Genomic DNA, 16,497 nt, shown 5'->3' on the forward strand with positions numbered 1-16,497 from the left:
CCGTTCGAAACCGCCACCGGGACGACCAACCGCTTTGCTTCAACCAGTTCAGATTCCTGAAAAACCTCTTGAACAAGTTGGAATGAACATTTTGGGGCCTTTCCTAGTTTGGTCTTCCGGGAACAAATTCGTAGCCGTTGCAACCGACTATCTCAGCCGCTATGACGAGACAAGGCCCTTACAACGAGGAACAGCTGAAGAAGTGGCCCTCTTCTTCCACGAGAAAATCGTGCTCAGACGCGGCCCTCCATCGACTGTAATCACAGACAGCGGAACAGCCTTCACGGAGCAGCTCATGGAAGCTGTCATGGCGCTCAGCAGGACTTCTCATAGGAAGACAACCGCATACCATCCGCAGACCAACAGTTTGACCGAGCGCTTGAACAAAACGTTCGCGTACATGCTCTGCATGCATGTAGATGTCGAGCATAAAACCTGGGATACCATTCTGCCGTACGTATCTTTCGGATACAAGACGGCGCGACAGGAGACGACCCGAATATCGCCCTTTAGGTTATCTATGGTCGCGAAGTGTCGACCATGTTGGACGCTATGCTACCACATTCCATCAGCGACGACCATGTCTACACGGAAGAGTTTACAAGGCGAGCGGAAGAGGCACGGCAACTTGGTCGAGTGTGCACAAGCAATCAGCAGCGCTTTGACGCCGACCGCTACAATCCCCGCCACAGGCACGTGGGCTTCCAACATAGTGACCGTGTGTGGGTGTGGAGTCCTGTTTGTCACCGCGGGCTCTCAGAAAAGCTGCTTACACGATACTTTGGACCATACAAAGTTCTGCGCCAGCTCAGTGACGTTACGTATGAAGTTATCCCGGTCAGCACTGTACCCGCTGGACGTCGAAAAATTCAGCCTGAAACCGTTCACGTGGTGCACATGAAACCCTACTATTCAAGATCAGCCGACGTTCACACTGTCACTCAGGGACTGTGCCCATTTTCTATCATTTTCTGCGCTTAGCTACCACCCTGAGCATTGGAACGACGGCGTTTAGAGAGGGGGTCAAATGTCACGAGTGCGTCTGCTATGAGACGGAGCCACGAAGACGACGACGACGAAAGTCTGCTCCGCGTGGCGCGTGTAAGAGAGTTCGTGGAACGGCTCGTGCTTTGGAAAACTGACTTGGCTGATCGGTGCTTCGCGTGGTGCCACGTCTTTTTGGTGGCTTTCTTTCTAGAGGCACAAGTTCGCCTAAATAAATCTCAGTTTGCCTTTGCCCCATTTTCGCCTGCTGCACTTCTTGAAACGGATCAATGTGTATGGTTTTTGGTTCATCGGAAACGTCGTCGAATCCGGTATTTGCGTTGCATTTTAAGAGTGAAAGCATCTTCAGTTTGGTAAACGTAGCTCGTAACCACCTTGGAGGAACAGCGCTCCAGATGTAGAAAGTCCCACTGCAGAGTTTTCACGTTGCGTACAAATCTTCGGCTATAAAAATTGTTGCCTCAGCTAATGTGATAGCTTTATTTCGCACACCTAAACAAAATAGTTTGCTGCCTACAGACATATACGTGAATAGCTGTGTTTGAAGTGCTCTAGGAACACGCAAAAATCACTCTACGTAATACCTTACCATAAAAACTACACCAGTAATAAGATAAGTCTGAAGCCGCGACTAGCAAACAAGTTGCACTCGAGGCCTTGATAAAGAAGCGCATTGAACGGTTTAACAAACAGCTTTCTTGATCATTGTCATTCAGAGAAAACAGAAATTCCATTGGGGCATTTAGTTTAGGTTCCGTGCTTCGAAGGCGAAAGCTCGGGGGTAGCTCTGAAAACCCTATTTGCTTCTACGTCGTTTTTGCGTGTCTTTTTCCCTTTATATGGTTTTTGGGCAGATCAAGGCTATTCTGGTCGCTTCTTTGGCCCTAAACTTTCTTTGTGTCTCTTTGCGGTCTTTTTTTTTTGTTAAACGTCAGGAATTTAGCAATCAGGCTGGCACACACCAGACGTTCCCTATATCGGAGTTGTGCGTGGATGGATTTTTGCTTGGAGGTTTGCGGCATGGGACAGGAGCAGTTGGAGGTCGACGGAGGAGCCCTCTGGCCGGCTGTGGACCTATTGATTTGCTGCTGGTAATGATGCTGCAGCAGGCGGACTACAACTTCGAGAGTGGGGCCGCCTGTGCTGCGTGTAAACCAGCCCCGCACTACTGGTGTAGGCTGCGCCATTTGTTTATTATTTCATAAATAAAAAAAACTTAAACTCGAGTTACAATGCGGCCTCAGGCGTAATCCTGATGTCAAATTCAGCACAAAGCCGTCGTTGTCTTATCGAGAATCATGTCGCACCTTTGAAGAGTAAAATAAAGGTTCGAGGTAATTACTACGTTTTCATAGGTTATGGTACGCCTTAGCGTTATCGTAATCCCGAGAGCGCTTCGTTGGTAACCACGCTGCGATTCTGACTCGAAGGGCGCGGCGGCCGCTTTGCTGATGAAATAAAAACGCAAAAACCTGTTTGTCCCGATTTCGGCGAATAGTAACGATTGCTATGTGGTCTACATTAATTTGAAGCCTTTAGTTACGTTATATCTCATAGCCTATATCTGGCTTCGGACTCTTAATTACCGAAAATTTAAATTTTTAACTTATCGCGCTACCACCAGCGTAAAAGAAAATTTCAGCGCATAAGCGTGCACGCGCTAAAAATGCGTATTATTTTTTTTTCCTCCCCGCAATAACATCACAGTCCTCCTTTCCACGGGTGGCAGCGACGAAGTTTTTCCGTGGGCGCATGATGAGCCTCACTTATAGCAGACAGCTAGCAGCCATGGGTAAATCGAAACCCGCCCCAACAACCTGCTTGTCTAAGAATATCCGATTATCACGCCTTATGTCCTACGTGCGCAAACGCGATTATTGGCGTTTACTTTCAAAGTTCTCTCCGCAACACCTACGACCCAGTGAGGAGCATTCATTGCTTGCTTTAGTTCGACGGTGTCCCCACCACAGGAGGCATTCTGGACATAGGATAAAAAAACGACAATTCTGCCCTTATCTTTTTAAAGGTTTAAAAATGCCTTACCCACGACGTTGCTTACAGAGATTGAGAAAACCATTGATGTAATTCCGCTCCCTCACTTTGAACCCTAGAATACGACTGTCGCAAGGTGGCCAAATTACTACTTTCAGTTTATGGCACTGCAACCAACATGCAGCGAACAGCCTCGCTACATCGCTACACGGGCTGTATTTCGTCGACTTTAAAGTTATGCCTGAAACCACTTAAAGATGCACTTATCGTGCAAAGCGTACTTTGAACTACCCTACAGTCACGTCAGCATGTTCGTTCGCAGTAGCGGTAGGTTGACTCGAATTAAGGTGTCAAAAGCGTGTACTTAGGCGTACCAAAGCACATTAACTCGCTATTTACAGTAGAACGCCACGTCAACATTGACTGTAGATATTATGGTTACACGTGCGGAAGCGAAAACAATGGGCAATGAAATAGCAGTGCTATACCGGTAATAAGATCATGAGGACACAATATTATCAAAGTATAGTCTAGCTTGTACCGCAAATGTAGTTATGGGAAGGCTGATTGTCCAAGCGTGTTCGTCCAAGGAAGAGGGACAAGAAACCGAGGTAAACTGAAAAGGATGAAGATTGTGTCAATGACAACATATTCACAGCACCTGCACAAGTTTCGCCTGTTTTTACTGTTAATACTGTGCAGGGCTTCATAGTTTCAAACCCAGCGTCAACCGGAGACGGCCCACTGAAAAGACATCAAAGAAGAAGCAAAATAACGCTAGGGGAGCGAAGCAACAGCATTGGGGGCCAATAAATGCCATAGAAGCCAACGCCATCGTAAAGTTTCCAATTCAAAAAGTACTGCTGAAGCATACCTCTGTCTAGTCGAACGAATTGTAGCAATCAGAATTTATATATTCACAAGAAACGTACTGCTAAATTTCGAAGATCATACGCTTGAAATAAAATGTTTATATCTTTCTAGAACACGTGAACAGGCTTACGTCTTCCACAGAATGTCCTTATAAACAACTCGTAATCCAGTGGTTGTAACCACAATATAGTGTGAAATTCCAAAACTCACCAGATTGCATTGACGAGATCATCGTGTTGTATCCAGACTCAGTTCCGTGTATAAAAAATGTCATATTTACCAAAGCTGTAGCCCTGTAAAAATAAAACGGTTTTTATTGAAATTTTCTTGGGTTTCCCGGAAAAAACTCAATTTATTTTTGCGTAAATAGAGGCATTGAATATAATATATGCACCAACACAAGCGGTATCACACCAAGATCATATCGCATACAGCCGAAGCAAAAGTGGTTTGTCACAAGGACTATTTTAATTAAAACAACACTATGTTTTGGCGGTGCGCCCTGGCGCTGTCAATTTTGAACAACAAAGCTTAGCTGCGTATTGGGTATTTATCTCGGAAAGAAAATTTTCCTGCACCTGAGTATGGCTTTTATATATTTATGGCTTTTATTATTTTGCTGAGTATGGCTTTTATTTTATTTATTATATACCATTTATTTAGAATAAGGCAGCCAATAGATGGTAAAAAACGTTAATTTTGTTTCTACGAGTGCACAAACGGTGGCCAGATTACCTCCAGTGCTCATGGAGCCACGGAGTATCCGTGCTCTGGAGGGGGGAGGAGGGAAAGGGATCGGTAGAACGTGTTGCGAAGCTGGGAATAGGATTATAATTGTGGTCTGCAATTACTTGCAAATATTTGTTGTGGCGTCAGAGCCGTGGGAGTGCAGAATGCGGGTGGTAGCGGCGTGTTCGGCTTAGTTATGTTGTCTGGCTTCTGCATGTGCAACAAGCTTATGCCGTCTGGGCCGTTTACATACCGCGTGACGCATTAATACGGCCACATCGCAATAAAACGTTTTTATAGGGTATCTGGCGATAAAGTAATTTTATAGTTTTTTTGACCGGTTATTCATAAATTCTGGGGTGTACGGCTCACGTATACGCGGCTAGGAGCATCTATTTTTGCTGGTGTTTGTAACTGTGAGAAAACTATCAAGTCATAATTATTATTCGGTTTTCCAAGATTTGAGACATAAAACAAAAGTTGCAAAACTCGGAATTTAATTTGTCTACAACTACCCATGGCGAAGTGGATATTATGCCTAACGTAATATATAAAAATACGGTTCACTCTCCCTGAGTTCTAATTAAGAAATGTATTTTGCCTTCACTGCACTGCATCCTGCGCGCATGGGTTCTTTGTACGAATCGCTCAGTCGTAGTGCAAAAATAAATCACAACAAATCCAGTATCATGCATATTTGGCACCGTAATACGTAACAATAACTCGTCATATTTTACCGTAAATAAGGAGCAGCGAAAAAAAGTACACAACCGAAATTGTCGATCGCAATGCGCGGTTATTTTTTTCTTGTTGACCCATTATTATCGGCTTTCCTTACTCCGACATGTAAGCACTTGCTAATTTATCGCCAATGGCTAAGCATTCTTATCTCGGGAACGCCTCACGATTACGACTAGACCAAGATGGCTGTACTCTGCAGACTGTGCAACTGTTCTCTTGCTTGCTTTCGGGGCATATGAAAATGAGCAACGCCAAAACACATTACAAACATGACGTGTGACAGCACGCTGTATTACATCTCTGTGCCCTACGCGGACATGAATCTGAGGATGGGGGTAGTATCGCACAACAAATTGCGGAACGAGAAATGCAAAGAGTAAAAACTCATAATTTGACTACCTATAACAAAACAAATTATAGAAGGGAACGGCAAAGTTCCATGCTGAAACAGAAAGAACGCTTCTTAAGGTTGTAACTGAGGCTAACTTCAAAATGACGTTTCTCTTACCACGCCCGAATATTGTTTGCGCTCTTTGCATGCGGTTGACGTTGTGTTTTGTGAGATAAAAAAATTCTCTCGTATGACATCATAGCGGGGATTTATTACCACTGATTGCTATTATTTACGTGCAGCGTTTGGCAGACATTGACCTGTCCGTTTCACCTATAGCCTTGTTTTGTCCGTAGGATACGAGAAATGGATGATTTCCTGGCAGACCTAAAATAATGAACGACATAAATCCGCCTCCAGTATTCAGCAAAGAGCAAATATTTTCTTAGGTGGTGAAAAACAGGCAATGCGCGAGTCTTTTTTCACTTATTTGAAGTGCCTAAATTCACTGTCATAATATACGGCCTGAACACAAGTCCCTGTTAACTTCGCTTTGGAATTTATTTCGAAATTTCACTATCTCCTTCATTTTGCACTCAAAAATACGCGGGCTCCTTGCCCTGCCCAATATGTTGCCGCCCACTTTTGAAGATGGTATTCCCTGAGGTGTGAACGGTTCTGCGACCGGTCAGGAATCAAAACGCGCGCGTACTTAGCGGGAGGTTAGTGTATGCGTAGTGAGAAAGCGTTCCCAACGCGGGGAGAATTATGCTCGGAAGGAAATGAGCTACATCCCTCCGGACAGTGTACGCGCATGTGAAATGTGTAAAAATCGGGTATTACCACTGCACCTCATCTTAAGTAGCTTCACGCGCTTAATAGAAGGAACACTTCCAAGTGGGAAATAGTCTATTGTTTTATAAATTAATCCAGGTCTCCGGTCTCTTCCGCCCCTCACCAGGCTGGAAGTACCAAGTGCGCTGCCTCCCACAGCTCAAAAGTGATTGTGGTGTTGGGTGCTCAGAGCCATATATTGAGGCAGCCACAGGTTGCGTGGAATAAGTTGACTGGTTTCCAGCAGTTACCTATCGCATTTCATTTCGTATGGTTGTGGTAACCTCTGGGCTAGCCTTCTTCTACCAGCGAAGGCGTTGGTTTGTGACTGTCGAAGTAACTGAGCTTTGTGGCTTTTGGGCAGGCTTGGGGAAAGAGGTTCGAGCTTCTTTTTAGATCATAATCACTAGTAGTCCTAAGAACAAGCGAAGGTTCTTAAGGGCATTGTCTAAACAGAAGTGTGACGTCGATATTTTTATTGTCGACAAGAGACTGACATGCCATTCAAATCTAAGCCAAGCCAAGCCAAGCCAATCCACTCGAATTCAATACAATGCCCCTCGCGAGAGAGTGTTCGCTATCGGAGAGGAGAGTGGTTGAGTGGCGGAGAGCGCAGCTCGCGTGGCGAGGAGAATGGGGGAGAGGCGGACGCCGACAACAACGCCGACGACGCCGGATACACGGACAAGGCGAGTGAATGAGATGCAGTCGCATCTAAAAGGTTTCTTTCCAACAAATATACAAACCGTGACGCATTTTTAGAAATTACCAAAATGTCGCATGTGTTTTTCTGCTAAAAAAGCTATGGTTTTGAATGCTTGGTATTTTTTGGTTCCTCATTCTCTCTTGGCGGGTTATGTAATATATCGGACAAAGCAAGTGACGTATCTTGAAAAACATTGGCGCAGCCTGCACTAGTGGTGCAATTCTAGAAAAATACTAGAGGCGGGCCATTGGCGGGTAAGAGCAGAAGTTAGGGCCACCTCCACCGCAATCCTCCTAAGCGCAACTTCCTCGGCCCCGGTAAGACCCAGAGGAAGGCGGCAGCACTCGCTGGAATTACAGCACTTGTTCAGCGCGGGGGGTGTTCTTTTCTCGTCACCAGGAGAGCGGCATCACACAGCTCTAACGGGGCAGTCGGACATGGAACGGAGGATGCTAGCCGGCCTGCTACGTCAGCCTTGCAGTGGTCTCTGTGTAGTTCACAGGGAACCGATTCAATAAAACTGTTGTGAGTGATTCCTGCCGTGCGTTGGTGAGTACTGTGAGCCAGCAGAGCGCTTAGACTGACTACGCTCAGTACACGGACTGCTTGAACAGCGTCGCTGCGAACTACGACGCGCGCCCCAGGCTGCAAAGTGATTCCGGTTACAGCAAGCAGAGGCTCGGTAATGTCTGCACGTTCCGCTCAGAAATAAGATGGATGTTCCGGGACCCTACATCTGGATGTCTTTCTGACGACTGGCAGGCTAGTGCGATCAATGGCAGTGGCAATCACAGTATCTTGAATACTGGCGTCGGTATATAATCTGGTGGAGCCGGGTGGAAGGCGACTATCCATGTCGGTGATGCGTTTTTTGAAGGCAGACGCAGAAATTCTGAAATCTGCGCGACGAAGGTCAGTTGGCTTGTTTCACCTCAATTGCACAAACTGCCATGGGGGAAATACTCGATGCGGTCGGTCTAGTACCAAGTAAAACGTATTCTCACTTATAGCGCAGGGCCTTCCTCCTAATTAGCCATACTTGACACAGGCTGGGACATTGCAAAAGCTTTCCGAGTGGGCGCCCTTTGCTTTTGCAGCTCCTCAAAGGCACGGAACAAATTGACGACGTCCGCAACTACTCGTGGATAATTGCCAAGGAGCATTTGAGAGGCGTCGCTGTCTGCTTTTTTAAACGGAATTTTATTTTGTCAGGTTCAATCACGATAACATTGACGGTTTTCCAGAATTCGATTGCAATTCCATTCAGCTTGCGATTTCTACACCAGCCTGTATACTTTGTGTGCTCAGTCACTACTCGAATTGATGTTTGTGCACCGCAGCATCACCGAAGACTAATCAAAGTTGCTGGTGAATTCAGAGCAGGTTTGTGTGTCTGATTCCAGATTCCTGTTCACGAGGTTGCTTTTGTAGGTAAGGTTCAAAATAACGTTATTCAATTTCATGCCCTCGTTGTACTTATTGTACTTACTCACGCGTTCCGAAGAAGGAAGCCATTCCTTGCGCATGCCGCTGAAGATGCAGGCTCCATCTTGGAAGAGGGAGATCAATCTTCCTCATAGAATCGGAGTATATTAGAGGTGAACAAGCAGACACGGTATGTTGGAGGTTTCGGGGGCTGTGGCCGTAGCCAGCGTCTCGTTGGGTATATTCAGAATGTACCGACATTGTGGCGCCTTCACCAATTGTAATACAGATAGGGTTCATGTTGATACATGTTCACAAGGTTCTTTTTTGTGGGCGAAAGCGTATCGGGGTGGAAGCTAGCGCAATCCTAGAAAATGCGGCCAACGCCCATAAACGTATGGCCGTTTGGCCACACGGCATGTATATGGTGTTGTTGATGTTATTGATGTTCTCCACTACTTTTTTTAGAAGTATTTTTGTGCTTGTATATTTTCTTTCTTGTTTTTTATGGCCCCTTCCCTCTACAATGTATTTTTACCCTGAGGATAGAATAAATAAATAATAAAATAAATGAATAAATTTGTGTACAAGAACATGTGCAGCAACACCCCAAGTAGGGAAGGGGCGCTGCGGTCTATGGTATGCGTTTTGTTCTGGCGCTAGATCATATTCTTTCCTCCAATGCATTTTATAGCACCGGCACAACCGCTTCCGGAGGCATGGATCATCGTTTGTAAAAATACATTACCGCCTACAATCTCTCTGCTAGGGGTAGGACAATGCACTTGGTTACGGGGCCACCTCGTCGTCTACGTTGGCGTCGTCTACGGGGCCACCTTCCAAACCGCTCTGCTTGTGCGTTCAAGGAGGCTCTTCAACAAATAAATAGGTTCTCCCGCCTATCAACAGTCAATGTTTTACGCCGGTGTCTTGAGCACGTAACAGTGAATATATGGTTTTTTTTTCGGATGACAGCTTGAATGTGCAGCTTGTTAGCAGCACATTCCTCCTGACTTGAACATTAGGTACTTTTATGCTATAATTAAAAGCTTTTTACCTCACTCCAGCAATTTTTAACACAACAATTTACAAGATCGCACAAAGGAAACCGGGAACAACATCCCAATATTAATCTTTTGAGCCACCGTAGCTATAAACCTTTTGGGAATATGCCGCAAAATGAATAAAGAAAATCCCTTCAGCAGAGGTATTGAAAACCCGTAGAGGGAAAATATAACCACGTTAGCTATGCATCGACGAATATGAAGTTGTAAAAATTTGTGGTTTGGATTTGGAACACAATTGTGCCTGCGCTCTTGTTCCGCTCTCTGTGTCTCCGTTCTATAGTGCCTGATGCATGATATTTCTTACTACATAAGGGCAATATTACAATTGTTGTGCTCTTCAATAAAGAACATCTCCAAAATATTCACATGTTCACTTTTTTCTATCCTTTCTTCTCATAAGCACAATCAGAAACAGGGCGTAAGTAAGAATGAGTAAGGCACTTAAACTTACTGATGGTAGTCAGGATCACTTAAGTTGCTGTAGTAAAAGTATTGCATCAGGCTATGGTCGCCTGATGGAGTGACCCTAGTGCCGGTCATAGGACATAAGGTTTGGTTTAGTCCTCCTTTACCGTGGTAAGTTCGGTTTGTCATCACAAATCTAGAGTTGTTGTGGTTAAAAAACTGAAATGCAAAAATCAACAGAAATGGGAAATTTAGTTTTTGACGAAGAGTTTTCTCAATTGAAGAAACAAATACTGCAGTCGAGAATTCGTCTCGCTTAACACAATCTGAGCGGCTGGCTGTACTGGCTCACTGATTATTTCTGTGTTTCTCTCTTTCGGAGTGCTCACAATACAGTAAGTCCAGCAGCAAAATGTATAGGTGTTGGCATGATGGCTTCAAACGAAATAATGCGTCTTTCAACGGCACAGGGAAGCTGTATTTTCGGAGTCTGTTTGCACTACCGGAAATAATTTGGGGCGCGCTGTTATTTTTGTGGTTTAGGTAATGTAGAAGCGTTGATAACGCTTCCCTTTTTGCGAGAAAATGCTACTCTGAAACCTGAGCCTCACTGCGAAAAAAATGAAGAAAATTTATTTTCAGGTGCTACAATGCATTTTCTTAGGATTTTAGTTGAACAGGATAAATTCTTAGCCAAAAAAAGACATCCCACCGGTGATCCTGGTTAAAATACCCGCACATGCAGCAAATTGATAGTTATGCCTAATTGTACCACGGTACTTAATAAAAAAAAATTGGCTTTACAGCAATGCATTTGAACTAAACAAATCTGAAATGTCACACCTGTTTACGCTAATTATGAAGAAACGGAACTTTTGTTTGCTCTCGAAAAATGAATGAAGTTGCGGAAATTTATAGTGGGGTCTTGGTATTCGTTAGCTTTATTAAAATGCATCAACCAACACGCGAATTACGTTTGCCACTTTAGCTCTCATGGAATTCAGTACCCTGATTCTCAAATTTGCAAACTGGAGACACGTGAGTGTGATTTTTCAAAAATATTCTGCTGCCTGAAATTTTAGGTAAGTTTTATCTTGCATTCTTCCGTTTAAACGATGCCATCGCACTGAGTCCCTGAGGCTGCTCATATGGCCCTACGTAAGAGCAAAGCCCGTGGATAGATATAGGTAGCTTAATTTAATCGAAGACTTGTATACCTCACTGATAGCGACCATCCCGTAATCAAAAGGTAATGCAGGAAGGCCAATTTTGCACAGTGTGTGTTACAAAAACACGGCGATGATCAGCGGAAGTACATGAAGCTCCTAAAAAAACACTCCTCCCGCGGCCAGAGTAGAAACTGGAACTTCCGCTTTATGAAGATGACGCCTATCCGATTGCATTATTTATACATAGTCGAAGCAGTTTGGGTCTCGGATTCGGGCTTAGTTTCCATGGGAGGAAGCTTTGCGTTTTACCCACGTTTATTTTAGGAATTGTCTGTCATTTTTCTTGAGGAGGTTGCTTGTAGCTTGGCTGGGATCAGCTAGCACACTTCTTGTTCCGCCACTTTTCAAAACGAATGTCTATACCTGGGGACGTGTAAAAAAATCGGCAGGGTTAATAAGAAAGCTAGGGCTGCTATAGTCCACACCCAAAACTTTGATCTGATGCTACAAATAAACTGCGCATTACACTTTTGTATTATCGCGTGTACGAAATGTTAGCGATCTCTAGTAGAAAGGAAATATTTCAGGTAACGGGGATGTTCCGCTAAATTGTGCTCGGCTCGCAATTCACATTCGAGATCGTTGTTAACCCAACACTGCATTATTGCTGCTAGGTAAAAACGCTAGAGGTAGGGTATTATGGGTGAAGAAATTTGCTACACGTCTTTATATGTTGAAAATGAGACAGAGATTGTGGCCGTATTGCCAGGAGATGGTTTTGCTTGAATGCCTGTGTGAAGAGAAAGACTAACCAAATACCACTAACATTACAAGCTTGTGCAATAGCCTGGCCAGAGTTCTGCAATAACGTTCTGGTCCCCTGTTTCTTAACGGGACCCACGAACTACTAAACCATAAAACGAAATTTTAAAGTTCTAAATGACCACAGTGGAGTGTCGTCAGCGCCGCTCGGCATAGCGATGACTGGATAACCGCGATCGAAAGGCTGGTGCAAATAACTGCGGTTTTTTCTACGCGACCCGGCCTAGCAGATACGTGTTCGCCGTGGAAGCTCCGCATACAAGACATTTAACGGGGCCCTAGACGTTTGCGAAAACGTTCAATTATTGACGTGTGCGAGCTTTTTCTGTTTGGGGTCCTGTATCTGGCCTCCACACATTCCTTTCCGCTTTTCTAGGACTGATGTGCCGATGCTAGCACGGCGGAAGCAAAAAGCAGTGCAGCGCAGCTGTAGTACGCGTAGCATGCGCGTCTACTGCAGAAGAAGAATGACGGTCCGCCGAGCACAGGCAATGGCTGGACGTATTTCGGAGCGCAGTTGGGCCCTGACTATTATGTCTAGCTTTTCTTGCACCGCGCATCCACGGCGCTTTAACGGGCGGGGAAAGAGGGAAATCTCCTGGCGTTACGTACTTTGCAACCCTATTTAGAGCCACATTATATTGTTTCTTTTGTAACCTTTGCCGTAAGTAAGAAAGCAGCGTGAACAGCCTGCCGAAGGGCGTCACTTTCTGAAATCGTAGGAGTAACAATCATTTTATTTAAAGGGACCCTGCTTCGGACGCAGGCCGCTTTCAGCACCGCATTTATTCTAACGACGCTGTCTGTAGCGTACGTTATGTCTAGGGAATCGGCAAATAAGTGTAAATTTCTCGATCATTGCCTGCTCTGTGGCGTGACATTGATTTACGTGCCTGATTTACGTGCGTACCTATACGGCAATTCTTATTCGTTATTAGGGGTTCAGCTTTTCGGAAATTTCATCAGCTTCCACGTATAGTGTTTCTCTAAGACATTCGCGGCAGGTGATGTGTTCTTTTGGGGAATCAGTACATCTTCCACGTATAGTGTTTCTCTAAGACATTCGCGGCAGGCGATGTGTTCTTTTGGGGAATCAGTACAGCTTCCACGTATAGTGTTTCTCTAAGACATTCGCGGCAGGCGATGTGTTCTTTTGACGAATCAGTGCAAAGAAGGCAATACGATTGAGTTTTTTACTGCCAAGGGAAGCGGTTCAACAAATCTTCAGAGTTTTGTGTCCGCTGTTACAAAAACCAAGAAACTTCCAGGTGCTCGTGGGTGCGTGCCTCACGGCTGTTCTTCAGCGAGCCCCGACAGTGTTTGTCAAGCCAAGGTACGGCTACAACATTCCGCACTGAAAATTGCCATTCCTGTCCAATTTCCCCATTGGGGAGATTTACCAGCACTGGCGAAAAAAACGCCAACGTTTTTCCACTTCCCCAGAACGACAAAGACACGTCACGGCGTATCCCATTCCAAGGTGATGTCCAGTGATTATCCTTAGAAAGAATTAAAGCAAGCTCACATTTATAGCAACAATGATGGCGTATAGGTCGTTGAGATAGGGAAGAAGAAGCAAATTGGCCGCAACACTGGACTTAAACGGATGAACATTTCTTGTTTTTTTACCGAGGGTTCTCTTATCAGCGAAGAAGGCGGCTGTAGGCTCCCGTTTGGCGTCTAGGAATGCCACTAACCTTGCCAGTGCTTTTGTCCTTTGAAGGCACGAAGCAAGGCCACGGCCATGGGGATTTTTGTGACGCCATCCATTCCTTCATTTCAGAGACGGCTCGTCTGCCTTGATAAAACGATTCTGATCAGGCTCTCTCGTTCCTCTTTCTTTTGCTATTTCTGTCTTCAGTCTACGTACTAAATTCTTTCTTCGACTGTACTATTTTTCCTATCTGGTCCTTTTTAATGAAAAAAAAAATCTTGGCCAATCCCCCTGGGTGGGTATGCGCCACTTTATGGGCCACCACCGCTACCATAACAAGTGGTGATGGTTGTGAAAGTTCCTACAGCTTCGCCACTTTCAAGCATTAGGCGTTAGTGTGAACTTCCTTCATTTTTATAACGTGTCCGCTGTAGTAAAAAGATTTAGCCCAAGCTTCACATTATTGTTATCTTGTCACTCAGTCATTTCTGAACACATCTTGACCGAGGCCTACATTTTTAGCGGACAGCAGTACAGCCTCGTTGGTTTACTCAATCAACACTGCTCTCATGAATACTTGTATTGCTCTTATCTGATTGTCGTTGACATTTTTGCTAGCTTTGTTTATATTTGTAGATACTATTGCTTGCCTGATATGTTACATTGCGCTTAAATGTGAATAGGATTTGTTTCTTGTGACTCCAAGGGGTATATATTAGGGTGCTGCACGTGCCCGGGAAGACTGGAAGGCACAGGCCCGGCACGGCCCGCTGGCCGGGACCTTCCAACTGCTGCGGTTTATAGGGGGTCACGGGGCAGGCCCGAGCCTAATTCAGTGTGTCTGGGCAGGCTTTGGACTCGTAGTCGTGGTCTGGGGCCGGGCTCAAGCTTGCAGTCGTGGGACTGGCCTTGAATATTTTCCACGTGAATAAATAGAAAAGATATTTAAAAGATGGGTGTCTAGTTTTAAAGCAAAGCTATCTACCTCTACCAGCCAACAGTTGTTTCGCGGCGTGCGGATCAAGAAACTCCCAACGCGGCTGTAGACGGAAGGGTGGGTTTAATTCATAGAGTACAGTGGAGATGGCGCGGTAAATTCCCCAAGCCTTCCCCGCGTGCTCACTCCAGCGGAGGCATCGCCGCCACCCGGCTTTGTTTTGTCGTTTGGTGTAGCGACAGTTGTTTTTGGGGCCTGTTTAGGAGTATCTTCACATCCATTGCTCGCTTCCTGTGCACGGCCTAATTAAATTGTTCGAAAGCACCTCCTAGGTACCCCGGACACGGCAGAAATAAGTAATTGTACGACGAAGATACGTTAAAAATTGGTTTGCATGGCTCGAAAATAAAATGTAGATACCCCATACACACATCTGTCCGTTAAACAATCACTACCTTCCTGCACTGCTTCCCACGAATCGGACACTGTTGTCTAAACTGGTGAATACCAATTAAATTGTGCATTAACAGGTATTACAAAAGGCAACAGGAGCAACTTGCTCTAAAAAATAGCAATTATGAGAGTTCCCTCAGCTTTCTCGCCATTCTCAGACTTCCTAACTAACTAGTTCAAATTGGTATAACCGGGAATAACTAAGCTCACCTGCGTAATTCTTTCTGTGTCCGCGCTTGTGTCGCGCGGGCATGTAGCCACGAGCTAGCCCATCGCGATGGCTAGGTTGCGCTGTCAAACCCTTCGAATGACGCTCCTCGCCATTTTCCTTTCTGCCGACGCACGTCCGGGTTACAGAGGCGGCGTCCGCAGCTCTAGCCCGGCCTTGGCCGACGCTTCTGCGTTCGGGACGCCGCCTCTGCGAATTCTAGATAACGGCAGGCAGAGACACTGGTTTCTCTGTTTGTAAAGCCGCGTGTGTGAATTAACGTGACGTCGCATGGGCAATAGTTGTGGGAGTCGTTTACAGCTTTGCTTGGCAACCATCTTCACAGCCTGGATTTCAGCCATTTTTTCCTCTTCGCCTCTTGAATGTAGTTCTATGTATTGTTAAAAAACGCACTTTGCTTGGTCTGATAGCCACTTTACTGTCCTTGTAATGGCATCTTATATACTGCATCGAAATTGTATATTTTGCGGATTAACGTACGATAACATGGAATACCGTTGCTCGAACGCGCTTAATTACCTTGGAACGCTAATTTGTAGGTATATTTTCATGTCGCACCGTCTAAATGCAAATTCCGTGAGGGGAATACAACTCGTGTGCTAAGGAAACAGTACTGCTGAGAAACTACTGCAGATAAAACGTTTCACTGCACCTACATACTCGTGGATATAAACTGGGCCTCACAATTTCAGCATATCAAGTTGTGGCCCAGACAACTAGTTTAATTTGCCAAGAATGTGGTCAATCAAGGTGATGGCGTCTCTGATGTAAGAATACGAGCTATTATTATGTCGATGGGATCTGAACTAAAAATAGTAGAAGTTAAGGTAGCGGCACCACCTAACCCTAACTTTTTCTTTCATGTCACCCATGACGTCCTGTACAAGCTAAAGCCTCCTTCTGATGGTTCACTACGAAGGCAATAAACCAATTAAAATAAATTTCCTTCAGTGTCTAATCCCGGGCATGAATTACCGGGCCCGGGACGGTCCTGCACTTAAGGCGACGGGCGAGGGCTGGGTCCGGTCACGCTCATGGATGACCGGACCGAGCCCGGTCATCCATGTTACCGTCCCGGGTCGGGCTCTGGCCTCATGAAGCAGCCTCAAGCAGGCCAGGGCCCCA

The 16,497-nt window shown here is 45.3% G+C and overlaps 1 pseudogene; it reads right to left on the minus strand.

Annotated features, from left to right (window-relative positions):
- LOC144172505 (uncharacterized) overlaps positions 1–16,497 on the minus strand; it is a 55,721-nt pseudogene that overhangs the window by 29,519 nt on the left and 9,705 nt on the right.

Source organism: Haemaphysalis longicornis, unplaced genomic scaffold (genome assembly GCF_048455015.1).
Source record: "Haemaphysalis longicornis isolate Haplotype H1 unplaced genomic scaffold, Haemaphysalis longicornis Haplotype H1 scaffold_23, whole genome shotgun sequence".
NCBI lineage: Eukaryota > Metazoa > Arthropoda > Arachnida > Ixodida > Ixodidae > Haemaphysalis > Haemaphysalis longicornis.